The sequence below is a fragment of the Aulostomus chinensis genome, chromosome 3 (assembly GCF_037954235.1).
Source record: "Aulostomus chinensis isolate RoL2024-O1b breed Wild chromosome 3, RoL_Achi_v1.0, whole genome shotgun sequence".
Lineage (NCBI taxonomy): Eukaryota > Metazoa > Chordata > Actinopteri > Syngnathiformes > Aulostomidae > Aulostomus > Aulostomus chinensis.
The window spans coordinates 13,337,496-13,343,801 of NC_141322.1; positions in this window are offsets into that span (position 1 = coordinate 13,337,496).

A 6,306-nucleotide genomic window follows, 5' to 3' on the forward strand; every position below is an offset into this window, starting at 1 on the left:
CTGTTTCCAGCGTCTCACACTTTCAGTTCCAAGAAGGTTCCATGCTGTTTACTTAAATCCAGAAATGGATCTTGTGGATTGTAATTCCGTTGCGTACAAGGCAAAAATACAGAGTGTATTGTGAGTATAGAGGGGAGTGTTCCTTGGCACCGAGCACATTGTTTTGTTGAATATTTAGATCAGATGACAGCAGGAAATTCTTTCTGTGTGTCTCCCTCTGCAGAGATGAATGCCTTATTTCTAAAGGCTCATTTTTTTCTTGCCGGCTTCTGCAGGGGGATGCGCACACACACGCACACACACACACACACTTCCAACATACAGATGAGACTTGCAGTATTTCCAGGTGATGTTGATGGTGCACTATCAAAACACTGCATCAGTAGATGCCTGGTAGAGTCTGTATGAGGGAAACAAAAGGAATCATTAGGAACATTTCCACAACGTCTGGATATTAGAACAAGGAGTTTATCATAACTTTTCAAACATTCATCAAATGCACAGCGAGAGAGTGACATCAGTAGCTGCCTGGTATTAAATAGTCAATAGAGGCTGTGGAACTCCTTCAATTACAAGTTATGCAGCATCAGAGAGAAATTCCCTGAATTCTACAAGTTAATCAAGTACTGATTTCCCTAGTCTGGTGCATGGAGACTAAAGACCTCAGCCAAGACCCGTGTAAACAATGCACCGCGTTAATCACATTCCAACCTCTCGCCCAGCAGGTAATGCTACTAATGAGATGCACTCATCATTGAGAGAGTCTCTGGTTAAGCTGAACTTTATAAATCTTTATAAAAAAAAGATCCTGCATGTAAATACAGAACCTGTAGCCAAGGGAGAAAATGTCAGGACAGGGAAGTTTCTGGTGTCTGTGTCGAGTGAAAAAGACAGATTAGTGTTGCATCCATCAGTGTATAACGTGGAGAAACATGCACGTTCATGTGATCGCCTCCATTTTAGTTCACTCAATCATGCAACCACCATTAGGCGCCTCGAACACACCTGTGTTCCTACACACGGTACGCGATTCCTTCCCGATGTATCTTTACTTTTGCGGCACAGTCTTATGTTCACATGATCACTAAGTAGATGAAAATACTCTCCTACTTCTTTCCCCATTTGTTAAATTAACATTTTTATACATTTTACGCCACAAAAGTAGTGTGAATAGTTCATAACGAACTTGCACTAGAGTGAGAACCATAGAGTGCGTATCAGCTATCAGCATTTAAAATTCAGAACGTATATTGGAGTTTCAAATAACACCAGAAAGAAGACTGGCTGGGTGATTTGTGTCTCCTCTAGCTGGATAGAGAAGATGAAGTACTCCTTATTCAGAAAATGGCAACACTGGTGCTCTAACAACAACTGTGGTAATAGAGCAAATGTTTCCTATTATATGCTTAATCCATTCATGCGTTCTTTGAATGATTTCAGGTTAGGCTGCTGGACTTTCTCAACAGTTTAGTTGTTGTGTAAACAGCACAGATATGAGAGAGGCGGCTCGATCAGCTGATCTGGGAAGCTTCAAAGATAAAATGCACTCAAAGCTGTTCCTATTGTGTGACATGGGAACCACCACCAGGCTTGTGTGTAGCCACCACTTCTGCCAGTCCTACCCCCCCCCCCCACGCACACACACACACACACACACACCTCTTTAGGTTCAAGGGCCAGTATTACAGGGTTTCCAGTGTAGCCAATGGATATCCAGTCCAAGACTTTCTAGTTCCATTGTTTACAGCCCGTATAGCAACTTGAGATATTTGCATGGAGTTGAAAGAAAACAAATACAAGCACATTCTTTTAAAAGTAGCCAGTTTAGACTCAGTCGAGAGTTTCAAACCACTTCAACAACTTTCCGAAATCATCAGAAGACAGACGTTTTTCTGACCGTGAGTTTCGGCCAGTGCATTCTGTCCCTTTTTCCCTCCACACGGACAGTTTTACATGGACTCAACCGAGGTTGGCTCAAATGTCACTGGTCAAAGCTCCTCAAGCAGAAACCAGAAGCTTCCCTGTCCTGACATTTTCTCCCTTGACCACAGATTCTGTGTTAATATGCAGAATCTGTTTGTAGAGATTATGGTCAAAGTAACATTCTACAACTCAGTGACGGGGAATATCTCACATCTGATTAAGATCCGAATTTTTTCCCTTTATGTTTATGTTCATTTTACATATCTGATCCGTGGTACATGTGAGTATAATGGAACTGGGTCACTTGTACCTGGGAGAGTAAATGTGGCTTAATAGAGGAGACATGTTGCCCGGATGGAAACGGGTCACGAAACAAGTTAATTTCCTCCTGGTTCTCCATCTAAAAACAACTTGTAGTGTCAGAATGTTCAGAGGATATGCGTATCGCTCATGAGAAATGGAACAAATATTTACTTCGATGACAAAGGAGCTGAAGAGTCGCTCACAATCTGAGCCACTGTCTCACCTCCTCCTGTTTGAGTCAGTAAATTCCAGGCCTTCAGCTAATCTGCTAAATGGAGAGAAGAAACTAACTAAACACAGATACTGGAGATTATTTTCTGCGCACCCTCTCAGGTCTAAATTTGCTTTAGTTCATCTGCAGTTAGAGGTTGCCATGATGATGCTAACAGTTTAGTTCATACTAAATAGGACGGGGATCGAGCAGAGAGACGCTGCTCTAACTTTGGCATATTATTTAAAGAGCATTTTTGTTTTGACCTCAAAAGTTATGTGTGAAATTATAAATCATGTGTCCATTTAATTACTACGTGTAACAATAAAATGTGAATTCAGTCCATTTCCATCGACCTGTCTGAAGTGGATGAACTAGGCTATGTAATGCATATTCTTGTTATAGACGGCGCTATATGCAAATTTGGGATTGGCTGCAACTCATAGATTGGAAGAAGAGCATGATTGTCTTGGTGGTCAACCAGTGAAAAATGGAAACAGCTCCTTAATTACTTTCAGTCTGGCAACTTCTCATTGTTAGCTAGTTTTGAGCTTTCATGCTAGCTAGTGTTGGCTGTCTGGAGACAAAGTTGAATCCTCCAGTAAAGTGCCAGAGCTCGTTGGGTATAGAGTTACCAACTCCCATTTCCTCTGATTCAAAACAAAATTGTACATAACTGTTGTTCAAATTTAGCTTTCCATCAACCTTTTTTGAGGTAATATTTCAAAATAGGTTGATATCCAAACTAGCTGCTGTTAGACGATTAACACTTTCTCTATCTCTCTTAACGCACTGTCAAAAAGACGTGCTTCACACCTTCGCCAAGTTTGGCCGAGTTCAGTTTTTGATTAATCCTGTGGAAAAACAAACAAAGCAAAGTAAAAATATAACTTCTGTCCACACAGACTGTGGCTCCAGGGAAATCTGTGTGAGAACTTGTGATAGCGACACATTAATTTGTTTTTAGGGTGAAATGTCAAGTAGACTGAAGACGGGTGACCGTAGTTCTCAGTGGATTCTGCATTCTGTGTGAGAACAGTCGCGTCCAGTGAGAGAAGCTTCTGATCTCTTCACAAGCCTTGTGAATCACTAAGACGTAACCCTAATGAATTGTAGATAGACTCTGTTAAATCTCTCTCTTCCCATCAGTCGGTCCGGAATCAATGTGTTTCCTTCACTTTCGGGGGTCACATGCTGTCACTCAAGCGTTGGTAAAACCCCCAACGGAACGCTTTGGGAAACAACACACAGCATTCACGTGCAACCCACAGCATAATCACACCCAGAGCTGTCACTTCTCGATCAGTCCTCTGGGAATTAATCTCATTGTAACTGGAGACCTGGCTGCACCAACGCGTGCACGCGCACGCGCACGCACACACACACACACACACACACACACACACTGTGACAGGTGCGTTTGATAAAGCGTTTGCTTTGTTACAGCCCTTAGCTGGGAAGGAGCCTCTGTTCTCTTTCCCTCGTATAAAATGAAGGATTTTTTATCACAGATCAAACTTCCCCTGATGAGTCAATAATCACAACTATGCACAAATGTTTCATTATGTCACATTCTAAGAGGCTCACATGTTGAACTTCTCATCACCAAGATGCTGAGATTGTCGAGTCCTCTTGTTCAAACACACACACACACACACACACACACACACACACCAGAGCAAAGTCTTCCTCACTTACCTCACAGACTGAGCTTCTTTGGAATAAATATCCATCAGATATTTATTTAAATTCTGCGGTGATATGAAGTTGTGTCTTCAGTTGTCTTCTCTCCCATCTCGTCTCTCCCTCTCCATCTCCATCTGCTCAGCTGCACTAAGGCAGGACTGCACACTGCTTCTTCCCCAGCAGCAGCAGAGAGAGAGAGAGAGAGAGAGAGAGAGAGAGAGAGAGGAGGGGCTGTGTGAGGGATGTCAGCAGTGATATCAGGCGAAGGGGAGAGGGGAACAGTTTGGATGTAATTACACCAGGCTCCTGCTGCAGACGGGAAGCGCTGGATATGTTGGGGGGGGCAACAGAGAAAAAGCGAAGCTGCCTGTCAGCCAAAATGATTACTTCTCCCTCCCATCACAGAGCAGAGTACAGCCGAACAAATGATTTCAGCTGCTCTGTACAGGACTGCTAACGGAGCGAAGCACCCTCAACTGTAATGAGAAGAGTCTCCATGAAGGTGTCTGGTCTTCTGTCCCGCTGCTGCTTCAGTTTTCTCCAATTACACCCACCTGTCCACCTGCTGGCGATGGATCCCGCAGACAACATTTGGTTCATGTCAAAGTCAAGGCAGCGAGCCCCTCAGCTCCTCGTCTCCATCCTCTAACAGAAGGATCTAAGTAGGCTGCAGGTTTCCAGGAAGTTCTTCAGCGCTTGCTGTCTGATTTCAGCTCATCACATGTCAAGATGAAAAAGCAGCCGAAGGAGAAAGCACTCAGGGAGTGTGTGTGTGCGTGTGTGTGTGTGCGTGTGTGTGCACCTCCACCAAGAAGAACTTCACCTCTAGCACTTGAGTGTTCAAGCCCTGATTAAATCTGAAAGCACTGATGAGCAGACCCTGCTTCCCCCATCACCACACTGGAGAGTGGGACCTCTCTGTAGAGGGAGGGGAACCTGATTGTTGGTTTGCATGAAGGCGCAGACTAATTCCTCCAATGAGGTGCATTAAAAACTTCCTGTGTCCTGGAGGTGTTGTCAGACCCCATGTGAAGTTGAAAATGAAAACATCTAAAACGCTGTGATGACATCAGTCGTACTTCCTCTAACTACTCGGACTTTTCCGCTGACAGCAAATGGGTTTGTTATTTTGAAGCGTTTCGCATGTCCTCAACCACAGTCATCACACCACGCCGCTTCAGTAGAGAGAACCGAGGTTCAGGAAGTCTTCAACGGCGCTCAACAACCTGCTGAAGGGCTGAGGTGGTGCAGCTTGACTCTCATCAGACGCGGGAAGTTGGTGAAGATCTGACCGTACAGAGTCTAGTTAGGACGGTTTCAGGTTCTAAATTAGTCACGTGGCCTCAGTGGGATTTAACAGAACCTTTCGGTCTTCTCAGGAACACATCACCACGTTCGTAAGGCGTTTCTGAACAATTTGGTGGTGAATCTGGTTGACCCACTAGGAGGAGGACATCTCAGTGTGCCTGATGCCACCAGGTTGCTCAGTGCTGCTCCAACTACCAAGTTTGGTGGAAATCAGTGTCATAGTTGAGTAATCCTGACTAAGAGCCCCTTGTCTGAGTAAACAATGGTTGTGTCAGGTGCAACCCTCTATCGCTCCTGCAGAGTTCTTCCAGTGGGAGATCAGAAGGTTTTCAGTCGAGGTTTTATGTGGGAGATCTCAAGAATTTTGCTCCAGGTTATGTGAGGTCTTATGAGTCATTGCCAGAGGTAGAAAGATGAAATATTTGATAAAGTCAAAAACAAACAGAACTCTGGTGGTACTGATCTCATGTGTCTCGGAGTAAAGACTAGAATTGGTGATGTTTCAGGTGACACAGTCGAGAATGAATGTGTGAATGTGAAAATACAGCTGGCTGACTCATATTCTCCTCACTAGCAAGCGGACATGCAGGTATTTGTTAGTGAGAATCCTGTTTAATCGTTGTTTGAGTGAGTACTCTGATACAAGCATGATAGAAATGTTGATGAAGCCTGAAATGGTAGAGCGAGCCTCTATATATCAAGTGATGACTTTGAATGTCGTTAAGAGGCAGGGACAGTCAGTGCTGGTGACGGCATCCTGGAAGAATCTGCCTGGCGCCCTCTACAGGCCAGAAATATTACTATATTAAAATACCGCTAGGGGGTTTGTTAGGGTTACCAGAGGTATGAACCCACCCAGGTCTCCTGCATGGAAG